The sequence below is a fragment of the Callithrix jacchus genome, chromosome 1 (assembly GCF_049354715.1).
Source record: "Callithrix jacchus isolate 240 chromosome 1, calJac240_pri, whole genome shotgun sequence".
Lineage (NCBI taxonomy): Eukaryota > Metazoa > Chordata > Mammalia > Primates > Cebidae > Callithrix > Callithrix jacchus.
The window spans coordinates 129,702,376-129,720,378 of NC_133502.1; the positions used below are offsets into that span (position 1 = coordinate 129,702,376).

Here is an 18,003-nt window from a genome sequence, read left to right on the forward strand (position 1 = left end):
CCTCTAAATGTTTGAGGAAGGCAGGTCTATAGTGATTTTGATAAAGACAGAATTATTTTTCTCTCTAGAAAGTCAGATAATACTTTATCAGGGAAGTTAGTCAAATGAAATGGAAATTGGTAAAGGGTCAAAAGCTAGTTAGTAAAATGGATGATCCAACAACATGCTTTAACCCTGTTGTATGTTTGTGGAAAGAGCATAGCTTAAAATCTTGAGAGATTTGGGACATAAAGTTTTCATGGTAGACAAATTATGCAGTATGTGAATTGACATAATGGAAATAATCTGATTTTATTTTTACAACTAACAAATCTATTTCCCTTCATTTAAACACTTTTATTGTTCTACTTCAATGAGGAGATTGGTGTCTGAATGAAAAGTTGTTTTCCAGGAGATTCTGGGAAATTTTTGTATTTGACAGTTGGAAAGCTCTCTTCTATTCTAGTTGATAAAACGTCTCTTTTTTGATGCAGATGCAGATTTTCTATACAGTTCCATTGTCTTCTTTACTAGGACTGTTCACTCTTGTGACTTTTGTGATAAAATTCAAATAAGACTATTTCTCCATAGTTATGGCTTTCATAGTTCATCTTAAATTATTGCACAATCTGTATACAATTAAGAGATTTCTGACATTTATTCTTACACAACGTGGATCAACTCTAGGATTTAGGTATGGTAAGTTTACTTCTACTGTGTTTTGAATCTCTCCAGAGTTGTGTGTAGACAGCATTTATTTCTGTGCACTTAAAGCCATTTAGAAAATATCTACAAAGTAAAAATGGAGAGGAAATACAAATGTATTTTTTATGAATATTTTGATACGAATTTCACTTAATGATTTACCAATTTCTTACATTAATTTGAATTAAGTATTTAATTCAAAGAGAGAGGAGCATTCATTATTGATACATATGGGCTTTTAAAAACTCTATCCTTTATAAATAGTCAAGGTTTGGGCCACACAAATTATACTTTTATCATGGAAAACTTTCAACTCCTCAAGCCATAATGTTGAATAGAATGGAGTATTGTTTTAAGAAGTTCTTGAACAGGAAAATGAAAGCTTATTATAGAATACATGTATTTTCTTTCTCTTTGGAACATCAACACCAGTATATTGCTGGCAGCTATTGTATTATAAAACTAAAGTATATTTTCACTATCATAAAGGATTATCTTCCCCCTCATAAAAATAAATAACAACTTGAGATATATTTGTGTATATATATAATTTCTGAAGTGAAAAGAAAGATTCTTCTTTCCAAGCAAATGTGGTCATATTTTATTCTATTCATGATAAAGGCAGTAAGGCATTTGTTTTGGGGAATGTCCAAAATATCTATGGTTTTACTTTTCCAGCCAAAACAATTTTACTTTTCTGGCATGTACTAATCAATATGCAAAACATTTCAAAATTTTAAATATTATTCCACATCACAGTAACTTATTCCTAGTATAATCCTATTTTTAATGGGCCAACAGAAAGCATTTTTCCCCTCATAAGGACATAACATAGCAGAAAACATGTTTGTTGGAGAAATAGAAATAAATGATATAAAGTTACCAACAAACAGATAACAAAGTGATATAAGTACTGAGAATTTCTAACTAGTATATAGGTGATTTAATATTTACATCTGTACATTCAATGGCTAGACTACTGATATAGTCATTGCCCATCTGCAAAGTCAAACTGTAAAATAAATAACATTATAAATTGTCTGCCATGGGGCTCAAAGTTTTTATGTATCATCCTTTGATTTAACACATTAGAGTATTACCATAGTATAATGAAAAATCTAAAAGCTGTTGAATCGAATAACTTTATAATACAGTGTGTCCATTGACTTTTTTTTGGAGTCCGTGTCATCTTGAAATTTATAATATTTCTCATGTATATAACAACTGGGAATAATAAATTTACCTTATTTCAAAATATTTACTTTTAGTATAAAAATAAAAATAAATTCTTAATATAAAAACATGCTTGATACTTAGGCCCTAAAACATTAGACAAATTTCCTGGCATCACAGAGCTTACAAGTAGTTGAGATAAAGGTGGAGAACAAACACAGGAGCTAATTAATTAGCTAGCTCTTACCTTGAAAATGAAGTGCAGAACTCTGGGAGAAGGATGCATTCAACAAACAAGTTTTGAAATTGTGGGGAAAAAAAAAAAGAGATTGGGCAGAATTGAAATGCTCAGTAGAGAGAGTCAGGATGGGCAGGCCAGGGTAGCAGTTCATTGCAGTAAATGGTTGTTAAAAAGGAGAAAATACACAGCAATAGAAAATAGCAAAATGGGCCAAAACTAGAAGGGTAGAAGTTGAGGCAAGAAAAACTAGACTTCTTTCACAATTTTACCTGGGGTTGACTTTATATCCTGGGTTTCAAAACAAATCATTTCTGTCCATAGTACTATACAGATGTAAATGAAATACATGTTTACTAACTAAAGCCAGTGGTATAGATGGGTCACCATTGACCTAGTTTATGGTTTTGAAAATAGATATGGTCTTTATAAATGTGAAAAAACTGAATGTTACTTAGTTCTGCTTTCTGACTTTTGATAATCCAAGGAAACATCCTCATTAAGACTGAACTATCCAGGAAGATGCATTTTCTGAAGGACAAAACCTACTTAGATGGAGAGTAGATTTTAGGCTATTGCCTAATTTCCTTCAGTTAATTTTTGGCAGATAATTTTATTTTAAAGAGTAAATTCTACTGAATTATTTGTACTCTACACAAAGATGGACCATAAAACACAATGACTTATTTAGGCAGACTTCACCCTACTGGCAGCATTGTAACTCAATCCATCCATTTGTAAAGCTTGAACCACTGCTGACAGAATGTGGGGTGGGAGGGGGGAAGAAAGTTAAAAAGTATTCAGGTGGTAGAATAATACTGACATTAAGTAGTTATAATAGTTAAAAGTCATTCAACCAACCACTAATGCTGTTAGATGGCATGGTTTTTTGAATATTTACGTATGTCAAACATTGTGCTCAGTTGATATTTATATCACACAATTTTCACCATGTTTTTGTGAGATAACCATTATTTCCATTTTACTTCTTCAGCCATTAATGCTCAGATGGCATAAACAAAATACTCAGAGCCACAGAGATAGTTTGAATTCTGTTTTTTCTAACTCCAAGTTGAATATTCAAAAGTATCCTTTGAATTTATAATTTAAAATTTTTCCTTTTTCAAACATCATTTGATGAGATAGAAAGCATTAGAAATGAGAAATATATCAGTCTATATGGTGGTGCTTTCTTTTGCTTAAAGCCGTTTGCTATAGCTCTCATAGATCTCACCCCACTCCAGTATTTCCTATGTGTCTTAAGTAATCCATTATTTTCTATTTGTGCAGTACCCTGCATGCTCAGGGTATTATAAAAAGCTTGAAAATTAATGAACATGTGCTGTCTTTGTTCAGGGATTTTATATTATAAATTTATTTTCATTTATTCTACACATAGTAGGTTGTAGTTTGTCCTCCAAAATGAAATTGATATTATTACAGAAAGATGACTGAGTCATATTATGATAGAGATTAATTTCTCTGACCTAGTTGATTAAAAGTTTTCTGCAGTCTCTTAATGGGAGAACTCCTTTCTATAGCAATTGTATTTTTGTGTTTAATTATTCTTAATATTAATATTGATACATGATTTTACTTCTATGGCATGTCATAAAGCTACTTTTTAAAACTATCTTGTTTATTATATCTTGAGTAAAATAATTCTTAAAATGATTTAAAGAATTTAGATCTCCCTACTAAAATATCAACAAAATTAATTTTCCAAGGTAATAAGAAAATGAATTAAATCCCCCAGCAGCAGCAAATAATTGGGCAAGGAATAAAATCTCGGTTTTGAGGCAGAGCTGAGGAATACAGCATGACTTGGTTCACAGAGCTTACCCTCTTTCTTGAAGTTGAATTGATGAGAATCAAATCTTGAACCTTCTCAGAAATATTCCAAAACTTTAAGGAAAGAAACATAATTTATTTTTGTATTTTTATCTCTACCCTTGTTTCACTGAAGAGTGATGAAAACGTTTACTATGGAGAAATGTGTGAAACATGGCAAGAAAATAGGGAAAGAAGTAAGCAACCAGTGCCCTCTTGTTCCAGGAGAAAAGCCAGACCAATAGCTATCCACCTCCCCCTAGCATTTGAATAGGATAAGAGCCCTCTCCCTCCCCAGTGGAGTGAGTATTGGGGTATTAACAATACCTCAGAAATAACAGTATATCTCTTGTAAAGCACAAAATCTCAGATAAACATCTACCTGCATCATGCCCTCAAACTAGGGGAAAAGGAATAGAAAGCAGCCATATTTGTCTTCAAATTGAAGTTAAAAAATAAAATCAAAAGTCATTGGATGTAGTAGAAAGTCAAGAATGTAGTTACACTAAATTAGATAATATAGCTTCTCAAGCATGAGAATAATGAATGAAAATTTCAGAGTGGACATAGAAATGTTCTATCAATTAATGATAACAACATTGTTGAAGTAAAAGAAAATAAATGATTATTGATAAATAAATTTATCGATAAATATTTATTAATAGATAAATAGTTAGGGATGTACCATTGTAACAACAACAACAGCAACAGCAGCAACAACAACAAAGCCCAGACCAGAAGAAAAGATAACTTAGGAAAAAGGAAAACTCTCTTTATATACATTAAAAGTATGCGGTGAAGAAGGAGCCGGTCTCCAAATGACAGCGACGCAATGTGGCAGCCACCATGAGCTTGGGAGTAAAAGTCCCTCGCAATTTCTGACTACTAGAAGAACTCGAAGAAGACCAGAAAGGAGTAGGAGATGGAATAGTTAGCTGGGGTCTAGAAGATGACGAAGACATGACCCTTACAAGATGAACAGGGATGATAATCGGGCCTCCAAGAACAATTTATGAAAACTGAATATATAGCCTTAAAATAGAAGGTGGACCTAAATACCCAGAAGCATCCCCCTTTGTAAGATTTGTAACAAAAATTAACATGAATGTAGTTAATAGTTCTAATGGAGTGGTTGACCCAAGAGCCATATCAGTGCTAGCAAAATGGAAGAATTCATAGAGCATCAAAGTTGTCCTACAAGAGCTTCAGAGCCTAATTATATCTAAAGAAAATATGAAACTCCCTCAGACACCTGAAAGACAGTGTTATAGCAATTATTAAAAAAGAAAGCCCACAGGCCCTTCCCCTCCCCGCCATTCGATTTAAGCATTCTTCATTTTCCACAGTAGTAAAGTTTCGAGATATATCTTGTAGACATCAGAGTACTGCAAAGGAAGCTCCCATTCAAAGGAAATATATCTTAAGATACTGTAAATGACACTAACTTCTTGTCCATTTGAAATATGTAAGTTGTGCTATAACAAACCATCCTGTCAAGTGTAATCACTGCTCACTAGTTGATCTTGTGGGATCAAGAAAGTCTATTTAAATTGATTCCCGTCATAACTGGTGGGACACATCTAACACAACTGTGAAAAGACACATAACACAATCACCTTGCTGCTGATCACACAGCCTGGGGTCTCTGCCTTCTCCCCTTACCCTCCTGCCTCCCACCCTCCCTGCAACAACAGCACTCTAGCCTGGGGAGCTTAATAGAGTAGATGTGAAAGTTTCAAGTCACAGCCTGTGGGACTACTGCCAGGAATGGGGGGTGCCTCGCCTTTTTACCCCTGGTTTCTTTAAGTCTTAAATGATACCCCTTCCAAGCTGTCATCCTGCCCCCATGCTCCTCCACTCCTGCCCTTGGCTGATGCATAGATTGTAACCCTTCCACTCCCCTCTGAGTGTGGCCTTTGGCGAGGAATTCAGGGCTTTCCCCATATCTTCTCTCTCCGACCTTTATTGAGGTGTGCTGCTTTCCTACCCTCCTCCTCAAATTCCTTTTGCACCATCGCCAACCAACACCTTCTGTGACACTTCCTTGCTTTGGCCAGAAACCATGAGGTAAGGTTGGAAAGAATCTGTGACCTCCCTTGTTTAGTTTCACTCTCCACCAGCCTGGGAAATGAATACTGAGTCCTCTGTCCTACCACCCTCTGCTGTCATCAGCTGATACATTACTTTTAGCTCAGGTTTTGATAAGGTGAAAAGAATAGTCACCAGGGTTACTCAGACCTGCCAGCTCTCAGAGTCCTTGGTGGTTGAACTCATAGAAAGACCTGAGGAAAACACACCTGACCCCTCTGAATTGTTTTACTTTCCTGTAGTTGCTTTTGCTTTTAAAAATTGAAGAAGTTTTAAACGGGGCTTTCATTTGATCATCCTTGCAATCCATTGGGGTCTAGTTTGGAATCTGACAACTGGAACACAAAGAACCTTGAATCTGGTGCATGCCTTGGTTTTAGTGCTGCTATTGCTTCTCAAGATCCTCAGCCGGAATTAAGAAAGAACCCGATGTGCACAGCAGATCCCCAAAATTGGAGGGCTTGACCTCCTGGCAAATTGCTGTGTCTTTCCACTTTCCGTTAAGGACCACTAAATGCTGAAATGTGGATGCATACCGAAATAAAAGCAGTTCCTAGTGCTCTACAAAAAAAAAAAAAAAGAGTATTGTTAAAGAAAACTTTTTCTCAGGAAAAAAAATTATCTGATGTAAATATAAATATAGATTATAGAGGATTGATTACCTAAAAGAAACACATTTTAGGAAAAATTATTAAAGAAATTAAGTCATCTGGGTGTGGTGGCTCACGCCTGTAATCCAAGCACTTTGGAGGCCAAGGTGGGTGGATCACCTGAGGTCGGGAGTTCAAGACCACAGCCTGACCAACACAGTGAAACCCTGTCTTTAAAAAAAAAAAAAAAAATTTTTTTTTTTTTTTTTTTTAAAAAGAGATCCTCTGGTCTCAGCCTCCCAAAGTGCTGAGAGTACATGCTTAAGAAGTTAACAACATCAAGAAACTATAAGTTGAATTATTATAGGAAGATGTTTTGAGATAAGCCTACCTAGGACATATTTTTAAAACATGATCTTAAAAGAATTCTAATAAAAGATATATTTCAGTATTCCACACTTTGTATCCCTGGATCAGCAATTTACCAACAGAAGGAAAATTATAGTGGGTAAAAATGTTAAATAAAATAAGTAGTCCCTGAAATAATTAATTACTAGATTTTAAAATAAAAATCCTACCATGATCCAGAAAAATTTGACAGTGAATGTTGCAAATCAAAACATTTCCCTTTACATTATTGAATCTTTAAGAAATGTTTTTTAAAAGGCTTATTCTTCAGATATTTAGAAAGGTGAACTAGGGTAAGGTGAGAGGTATTAGAAATCTAGTCTTTTACCTTCTACTTCTCTACAGCAATATTTTAGACAAGGGGTTAATATCTACAGATTTTAAAAAGAAAAGCATGACCCACTCTTTATAGCCAGTCGAGATGTCATCTGTATATCTGACTCACCATCTGTATACACACACACACACACACACACGACTCTAGAAAAACATATCAATGATTTTTTTCAACTTCCTGGGTTTGTGATTTGAGGTTGTTTTTATTTACTTCCTTCCTTGTATTCGTCTATCTCATTTACGTCTCATCAGTTGCCTTCATTACTAAGAACACCTAACCTTTTGCTAAAAACACATAAAGTGACTTTTTTTTCCTCATCAACAAAAATCTTCACCGTTTGATTGTAACGATTTCACTATACTTTTCTATTATAGGGTCCTTTTAAAGCATGTTTTGTTAATAAAACAAATCTCTTTAAATGTATGTAACATTTCAACTACATTCTTTTATGGTAGATGGAATTTATTAGTTCTCTTTGTGTTACTTACAATGCCTGGCACATATATGAATTTTTAGTAAATAAATTTATGAATGAGTAAATGAAATGATAACAAACTTAAGCCACAATATATACTTGCCCTTTTACTTTGCTCTTTGATATAGATTTGGGCAAAATACAAACTTAATAAAACAAATAATAAAGTTTTGAATTTTAAAAACTGTAACACCAGCTTTTAAGAAATTGTTAATCAAAAAATTTTCTTCATATTCATGGGTATATCTATTCAAATGTGAAGGTTAAGACACTATCATTTTTATTCTTCCAAGACATCTGGCCACAGTTTTATATAACTATCCTTCCGATAACAGGTTAATGAATTAGGCCTATCTTTCATGTGTTTATCATACAATATAATAATAACTTTATTTTGGCTAATACTAATTTCGTGGTTGTCATGTTCTCAGGCTTTCATGTATTCTAACTTTCACAATTTGTGATATTTCAAAAGTTAGCTGTACATGCACATTCTCCTCTAATCAGCACAAAATCATTGTGTGTCTTTTCTAGCACTTGCACTGCAGAAAAAAGCCTGGTTTGACTACAATAGAGACAATAGTGTGGCTCAAAGGTTGAAGACAAAAGATTCTGCAAAAATTAAAGAAAAAGCTGCTAAAGGGCATGACAGCTCTTTTTGTTATTTTCTGGGCTGTAATTTATGAAATCAGTTTTCATTTTGAAAGTTCCTTAATTTTCTCCCACTTCAATCTAAGATATAACACACATGAATATTGAAAACAGCCCCTCAAAATGGCTCAATCAGGTGGTATTTGTAATGAAGCTGCAGGCTATCGCTTGAATTTCTTAGTATCAGTCTTCACAATCTATATTTAGCTGCAGAAAACTATTTGTAACAATTCCGTAAGCTCAGTTCACTAAAATGGATGCAACAAATTGTTTTCAGAATTAGATATTCTCTCTGATTCCTAGTTATAAATGACTTGCTTATAGCAAATTTCCAATCCTCTAGGCTTCAGTTCCTATATAGCTCTCTGTATAGATAACTCTCTTTGTAGGCCCAAGTGTCCTTAGCAAGGGATAGAAACCATCATCATTTATTTTTGGTATTAATACAAATGCTTTTAAACTTTCTGTATTACCAAATGTGAGAGGGGTTCCAAGGGAGAAGAACAGAGAAAAAGGAGAGATAAGAGGACAGGAGAGAAAGATTATGCTAAGGAAATCATCTATTTATAATTTACAGTCTCTTTGACAGTACCTATTGACAACTGTAATATACAGTTTCCTTCATCATTATATTAACTATTAATATATTTTATTCAAGTAAACTGCCCTTGTGTATCTTTATCAAAATCAGTGTAAGATTATTTTGAAATACTGATTTTAACTCCCTTCCATTTGTTTATGTATATAAACATATATGTATAAGTATATATATAAACATATATATTTTTTAAGTGCAATTATCCCGTAGTTTTATTTCACAGGGTCCTCTTTGTTAGACTTTGGTGTTCTGTCATTATGAGTTATATTGTGTAGCTTAATGTCATTTTTTATTTTCTGAATCAGTGTGTCTGGATTGGGAATTACATGTTTCTTAAATTTAACCAAAATATCTTTAGGAATTTTAAAAAATATTTTTCCCAGTTTTTTTCATGAGATTATCAGGTTTTATTCTTGTGTCTATTCGGATTTTTCAATTTTATCCTTTAGTCTTTATTTTTGAGTAATATCTATTTTCCCCCAAAACAGGCTATTTTATTTATAATGTCAAATGTGATTTTAGAGAGTTGTACTTTATTACCTAATATTTTTCCAATCTGTTCTCTATCAATTTTAACAACATACTCTTCATCCTAATTTTAGATTATTTGATTATGAAAGGTTTGAATTATTTTAAGCACACATATAACTATTAATATTCCATAAGTACCACAGACACATATTAAAAGAGGCTTGGAAACAAGGTGCTGTCTCAGGATGTGGAATGTCAAGGCTCACATTGAAGATATAGGCTGCTTTAAGAACGTCTTTTCATTGCTTCCATCTGCCGTCATTATTCACTTGTTTATCTTTTCAAAGTCAAAAGAAGGAGGCTTTTTCTTTGAAAATAACTTCTGAAGAAAGGGAAGTATAAAAAGTAAAAGTACTATCCCTCATTGGTGAGCTTGTGGCTTGCCTATTCACAGCCATTATATAGTTTTTACATTTTATTTTGAGGAAAAAAATTTGAAATTTATAAAAAAGTTGCAAAACCATTACAAATAATTTTTCTTAATTTATAATCTAACACACCCTTGTAGTGTAGTGTACATTTTCTACAAATAAGTCATCCTCCTATAAAATCTGATATAACAAACAACATCATGAAGTTAAGACTTGACTATTACTAGCATCTAATCCTCAGGTCTCATTCAGGTTTCACCAGTTACCTTGCTTTTTCTTGTTTTTAGGACTAAAGGAGCGGTCTCTTGCTTATATGTGAATGGATTCAGTTGCTGTTAGTTTGCTTAAAATTCTTATATTAAATTAGATAGAACTTATCTTCTGAGTTTCTGTGGTGTTTATATTATTGTACTATTTCTAAACTGTATTTTAAGGTGTTTTCTACTGAAAGATATATAGCATTGGTATAAGTTATGCAAATATTTTGTAAAACACAAACTTGTTCATGCTTGTGGTTTCTTGGTGAGAAAATTATATTTCTATTCAAGTCCACTAAAAATTCTAATTTATGAAGTCTAAAAATCAATTAAGGTTTCTTATTTATATGTCTATTGGTTTTTATGAATTATATTGTTAGATAATTTTTCATTTCATATGCATTTTCAAATTTGCTCTAAATTGTTCATATTTTTGTAGTGAGTTTGCTGATACCTCTGGCATGTAACATTTTTCTTGTTCAATCTTAACAAAATTGTTTATTATATCAATCTTTTGAAGAACTTCCTTTTTGATCTTTTCTCTAGGACTTTGCTCTATTTTGAGTTAATTTACCTTCCTTTATATATTGTCCTCTCTCTATTTTCTGAGTTACTCTTTCTTTATCAGTAAATAGCAACTCTCCTCTGTCAAATTTTCAAACTCAAAACTTGAAGTCATTTTTCGATTCTCTCAAAGCTCATATCTAATCCAGTAGAAATCCTGTCATCTCTGTCTTCAAATTATTATAGACAGGATGACTTTGACTTCTGTGAACGATGGGATTTTGAAAGTCAGTCCTCTATTGAGAATAACTAAAAACAACCCTGATAAATGACAAAAGATATAACTATTTAAAAGCATCAGTGTCTTGAACTGTATTTTTTTGAAAATAATAAAAGTACACCTCTTTTCTCTCGTTTAGATTTACAGGAATATTTTTAATTCCTTCACTTTCAGCCTATGTATATCCTTAAAGTTAAAGTGAATCTCTTGTAAGCAGGATAAGTTAGGTCTTTCTTCTTCAAATCTACTTAGTCTCTCTAAGCATTTTGCTGAGAGAATTTAATCCATTTTTAATTATCAATAAGTAAGGGCTTACTAGTGTCATTGTGCTAATTGTTTTCTGACTCTTTTGTATTTCCGTTATTCCTTTACTTGACTCAGGTTATTTTCCATTGTAGTTTGATGATCTGTAGTGGTGTGTTTCTATTTCTTTCTCTCTATATATATTTATTTTGTGTGTGTGTATCTACTATAGGTTTTTACTTTGTCATCACGAAGAGGTTTACAACATCTTGCAGTTCTACCAGTCTATTGTAAGCTGTAAATAACTTAAATTCAATTGCATGCAAAAACTCAACATCTTTGGTTCTTCTTCCACCTTCACATGTTATGGTTTTAATATCACAATATATATCTTTTATTGTGTATTTACTAATAAAATATTGTAGCTAATGTTATTTTTAGTACTTTTGTCTTTTAAACTTTATATTGAAGTTAAAAATGATTTATAAACCAACTTTACAGTATTAGAGTATTCTGAATTGAACTATATATATTTTCATGTTATTAATTAGGCTATCTACATATTCAATGAATCCCCATCAAAATTCTAATCACATTTTTCACATAAATAGAAAAAGCAATACTAAAATTCATATAGAACCACAAAAGACCTCAAATAGCTAAAGCAATCTTAGAAAAGAAGTACAAAGCTGGAGGCATTATACTGCCTGGTTTTAAAGCATATTATAAAGCTAGGAATTGAAAGAGTATACTATTGTGGTAAACACAGACACAGACCAATGAAACACAACAGAAAGCCCCCAATAAAATAAAATCACACAATTGTGATTAACTAATCTTCAACAAAGCACCGAGAATACACAATGAGAAAGGAATAGTCTGTTTTAAAAGTGGTGGTGGAAAAACTATATTCACATGCAAATAATGGAATTGTACCCTGACTTTAAACCATACAAAAAAAATTAGCACAAAAGAGATTAATGACTTAATGATTGAACTAGAACTTGTTAAAGTACTAGAATAAAGCAGGAGAAAAGCTCCTTAACATTGGTGTTGGTAGCATGTTTTTTTTTTTTTTTAATATGACATCAAAAGCACAGGCAACAAAAACAAATATAAAATGAAATCAGATCAAACTACAAAGCTTTTTTTTTTTTTTTTTTTGAGACAGAGTCTGATTCTGTCATCCAGGCTGGAGTGCAGTGGCACAATCTCAGCTCACTGCAACCTCCACCTCCCAGGGTCAAGTGATTCTCCTGTCTCAGCCTCCTGGGTAAATGGGATTACAGGTGGATGCCACAACACCTGGCTAATTTTTGTATATTTAGAACAGACAGGGTTTCACCATGTTAACCAGTTTGGCCTTGAGCTCCTGGCCTCATATGATCCACTCAGCCTCCCAAAGTGCTGGAATTACAGGCATGAGACATTGCATTTGGCCCAAACTAAAAAGTTGCGACAAAGCAAAGGAAATGATCAACAAAATGAAGAAGCAACCTACGGAATGGGAAAAATATTTGAAAACTATATATCTGATAGGGGAATAGTGCCCAAAATATATGGTGAATTTATACAAATTAATAGTAAAAACACCAGTAACCAAACTTTAAAAATACACAAAAAAAACCCAAATAGACATTTTTTCCAAAGAAGATACACAAATGGCAAAGAGGTATATGAAAAGGTGCTCAGCATCACTAATTATCAAGGAAATACAAATCAAAACCACAATGATGTGTCACCTTACGCCTGTTGGGATGGCTGTTATCAAAAAGTCAAATGATAATAAATGTTGGCAATGGTGTGAAATAAAGCGAACAGTTGTTCACTGTTGGTAGGAATATAAATTGGTACAACTATGATGGAAAACATGGAGGTTCCTCAAAAAACTGAAGATAGAACTGCCATATGATCCAACAATTCCACTTCTGGGTATGTATCCAAAAGAAATTGAAATCAGTATCTTGAAGAGATAGCTGCACTCCCATGTTCATTGTAGCATTATTAATAATGGCCAAGATATTAAAACAACCTAAGTATATCTCAGTGGTTGAATGTATGAAGAAAATATGGTGCATATATACAATTACATATTACTTGACATAAGAAAAAAGAAAATCCTCTGGGACAATATGGTGAACCTAAAGGATGTTACATTTGGTAAAATGAGCCAGACACAGAAAAATAAGTACTGCATAATCTCAATTTATGTGAAATCTAAAGAAGTTGACTCATAGAAACAGAGTGAAATGGTTGCCTCCAGGGGCTAGAGGTTGAGAAAAATGAAGGAATTTTGTTCCAAGGGTACAAATTTTCTTTATAAGATGAATAACTTCTGGAGATTTGATAGACAGCCTAGTGATTATCTTTAATAACAATGCACTCTAAGTTTGAAATTTACTAAGAGAATAGATCTTAAATGTTCTCAACACATTCAATGAGCTCGAGTGTGGTAATCACAGTGTATCCACATATCAAAACATCACATGATACATTTTAAATATAAACAAATTTTATTTGTCAATCATACATCAATAATGGCAGAGGAAAATAAGAATAAAAAAAGATTCAGTGAACTGTGGAAGCAATGAGGACTATAGGAGTAACAGTTCCAGAAAGGAAATAAGTTTTAAGCTGTGAGCTGAGAATTTGCATCCCATTGGGTTCATTCTAAACCTGAATGCAATTTTGGAATCTGAAATAGGACAAACCTACTGACTGACAGAATACTTTGTGAAAGACAGAAAAATGAGGAATTTTTGATGGTCCCACAATGAAGAGTCACAAAATTAGAGCAATGAAGAATCATTCACAGAGACAATTTGGATAAATTGTCCATATTTTTGTTCAGTTTTGAAGCGGTGAGAGATAGGAGGTAAAAACAATTAGCCAAAGCTTTGGAAAAGTAGAGCTGAATCTCTTGTAGTGTCACAGGAGTAATGAACAAAAGACACATTTAAAGAAGAATCTATGAGAAAAACAGGGAGGAGTGTAAATCTCTCCAGGGAGGGTGAAGCAACCAAAGATTTCTTACCATTTTTCCATGAGGATAGTTGCTGATCCGGACATTAATAGAGGCTTAGAATCAGGGTCAGGACTTGCTAGATGACCATGAACTAAGAACAAGAATTTATGAGAAATTGGATTTCCTGTATAAGGTTAGGATGGCAATATAGAATGCGGTTATTTTGCCCTGACTTTCAAATTCATAGAGTTGTAATAATAAAATATATATTCATTTGTGCCTAGCTTCTTTTACACAGCCTAGTGTTTTAGAGACTTATTTATATTATTTATTGTATCAGCAGTTTGTTCTTTTTAATATGATTGTGCAGTGTTACCTTATATGAATATACCACAATTTGTTTATCTATTCTGCTGTGAAACACTTGCATTGTTTCTAGGTGTTAGCATTTATGAATAAAGCTCTATTAGAGTATTACATGTGTGCTTTGTGTGTATATGCACAGATTTAACTGAGAATGCACTGAGAGGAAATATGTCACCTGGTAGTCTATGTTTTATTTCGGTAGGTAATGTCAAAGAGTTTGCTAAAATGATTGTAAAAATGTTTCCATCACCAGCAAAATTCTTCTCATTTTCACTGACATTTAGTATTCATTATTTTTTACTTAAACAATCTGGTGAAGGTATAATGATAATCTTACTTTGAATTTAATTTTCATTTCCCTGATGAATAATGTTAGTAATGATGTTGAGTTCCTTTTAATATACCTTTGGTTTCAATATCTTACTTTGTGAATTGCCTGATCATCTCTGCCATTGTAAAATTTGGATTGTTTGCCTCTTTCTGACTGATTTGTAGGAGTGTATTTGCATTCTGGTTATAAAGCTTTTAGCAGATTCTTGTAAGTCTTTTTTTTTCCAGTCTGTGCATTGATTATTCAATTCTTAATTGTCATTTTGAGAAAAAGAAATTTTAAATTTTAATGTCATTCCATTGATTTTTGTATTTGTTGTCATTGGTTTTTCTGTTTAAGAAATCTTTGCCTTAACCTAAGTCACAAATATATTTTGGTTTTATTTCCCCACAAGTTTAACTGCTTTAATTTTATGTTGAGGTCTAAGATAAAATTCACATTTATTTTTAAGAGTGGTATGAAGTAAGTCTCAAGATTCATAATTTTTCCATATAGATAACCAATCATTCTAGCATCACTTAAGAAAAGTCCATACTCTTCTGCACTAAGTGACTATTTTGAATGACTCTACGTGTGTAGGTGTATTTCTAGGTTTTTCTTTTCTGTCCATTGGTCTATTTGTCTAACATTGCACAAATAACTCCTGAATTACTATAATTTTATAAGGTCTTGAAATTGTATAAGACATCTAATGTTGTTCTTTGTTATAGAGATTTTGAGACCTTTTGTTTTTTATAAAAGTTTTATTGTCAGCTCATTAATCTACACCAAAAAGTTGCTGGCATGTTGATTACAACTATATTAAATTTATAGGTCAATTAAATGTTGATCTTCCTGAATTACATTTCATGTCTAGAGTTAGCCAGATATTTAGAGTGAAGCTTCATATTTTCCACGTTCATTCATCAGAATAACTTGGGCAAGTTCTCATGGTGAAAGTAGAGTTGCAAAGTAAACAAGTCCAATTATATAAGTATGTGCAAAGTTTCTGTGTCTTGTTCACTAACAGCACATGGCCAGAGCTTATTGCATAGTGAATCACAACATTAACAACTGAGTAAAATTTCCTGTCCAGACTTGGACAGTACTTGAAAGTAGCATACAAAAGGAACAGATATGAAGAAGGAGAAAAGAATTTGGGCTGAAATACAATGTATCACACTTTCCCAACCTAATAGCTCGTATTTCTTTTTGTTTGATGAGTTAGTTCCTCAGTACAATGCTGATAAAAAGACTGATAGTGAACATCTATGTCTTATTTCTCTATAAAATAGGAAGGATCTGAAGGATATTTTTGATGAATATAAAATTCTAGGTTTACAATTTTCTTCCTTCAGCTCTTCAATAATATTTTCCTACTGTCTAATAAACAGTATGTATTACTTTTAGTTTTGTTCCTCTCTTCATATCTATTCTCTCTTTTTAAAAATAAACTGTTTGTTTTAGAGCCATTTTAAACTTACATAGAAATCATGAAGAGAGTACGAAGTTGCCGTTACCTGCATAAATGCAGTTTCTCCTATTAGAACATCTTATATTAGTGTGGTGCATTTGTTACAATTAATTAAGCAATATTTATATATATTGCTTAACTAAATCATATTTTATTCAGATTTTGTTCATAATGTTCTTTTTTTTTTCCAAGATCTCATTGGAATACTAAATTACTTTTAGTCGTCATGTCTTCTTAAGCTCCTCCTGGCTGTGACACACTCTCAAACAAAAATTTTCATAAACTTGTTTTCATAACCTTGACAGTTTCCTAGAGTACAGTCAGGTATTTCAAGGATGTCCCACTATAAGAGTTGTGTGATGATTTTTCATTATTAGACTGAGATGATGGGGATACATGGAACAAAGGCACAGCAGTAAGGCATGGAGGTAAAGAATTGTGGAAAAGCTATTTCATCACAGTATGTCATGTGTACCTAACACTATAGATGTCAACTGTGATTACCTGGCTAAGATAGTAATTGTCAGATTTCTTTATGGTAAAGTTATTCTTTTTCTCACTTGCCATACTTCATCATTTGGAAGGCAGTCACTATCCATAATTCACAATTGAGTAAAAAAGATTTATGCTTCACCCCTTTGAAGGTAGAGTATCTACATGTAGTATTTGACATTCTTCTTAATCTATGTATTTACTCATTTATTTATATCAATATGGATTCATGGATAGTTACATGGGTACTTTATGCTTTGGCTTATAATACAATCCCACTTTTTATTTTATTGTTCAGATGGTTTCAGCTTTGGATGATGCGAACTCTTTTAGGTGACTCTTAGTCCCTTTGACATACTATGTCTTTGTCTTTAGCATGTTTGCTTCACTTTTTAAATTCTCTTCATTTTCAGACACTATAAAATGCTAAAAACTAATCTTATATATTAACTGCCACATCTTAGAATTAGATATTTCGAAAAGAAACCCTGATTCCTTCCATTGGTAATAATGAATCCCCCAAATTTGTTCTTCTCCATTATCAGGTTGACTGTTTATTTTAGGTCTTTTATCTTCTCAAATAAACTTTAGAACAAAATTTCTCCTTTTTCCATTTAAGCATTTAATATATTAGTTATAGTTATTTTTAATTCCCTTTGATAATTCCATTATCTACTTTATATCCACATCTTGTTTTGATATTTTTTTTTCTCTTCAGAATCTGTTTGTTATTGTCTTTTGCCATGTTTAAAGTCACACATGATATATCAGGTAGTAAAAACTGAAGTATGCTTTTAGTGTAAAGTCTTTAGTTAATCTGGGTAGCTTAAACTGTATTTAATATTTGATGGGTTGTGCTTAATGTGTATATGTCTGTAGGTGTCAGAAGTTTCAGATTCCTCCAGTGTCCTTATTTTTGTCTCACTGGTTGACTTGGGCTTCCCTATGTATTCCTCCTCAAAGAATCTGTGTCTCACAACTCTTTTAGCTGAAATACAACGTTATTATTGTGGAGCCCTATTTTTTTGGTGGTGAGTTGTGAAAGACAGGAAGCATTCTATAATATTAAGATTAAATTTTAGTATTTTATTGGGCCGGTGCTCCTGAGCTCTGACCTTCACAAGTGTTTCTAAGCTTC

The 18,003-nt window shown here is 32.6% G+C and overlaps 1 pseudogene; it reads left to right on the top strand.

The window, feature by feature from the left end:
- Nucleotides 1–146: 146 nt before the first annotated feature.
- Nucleotides 147–5,206, top strand: LOC100397074 (ubiquitin-conjugating enzyme E2 variant 1-like; annotated as a pseudogene).
- The last annotated feature ends 12,797 nt before the right edge of the window (nt 5,207–18,003 follow it).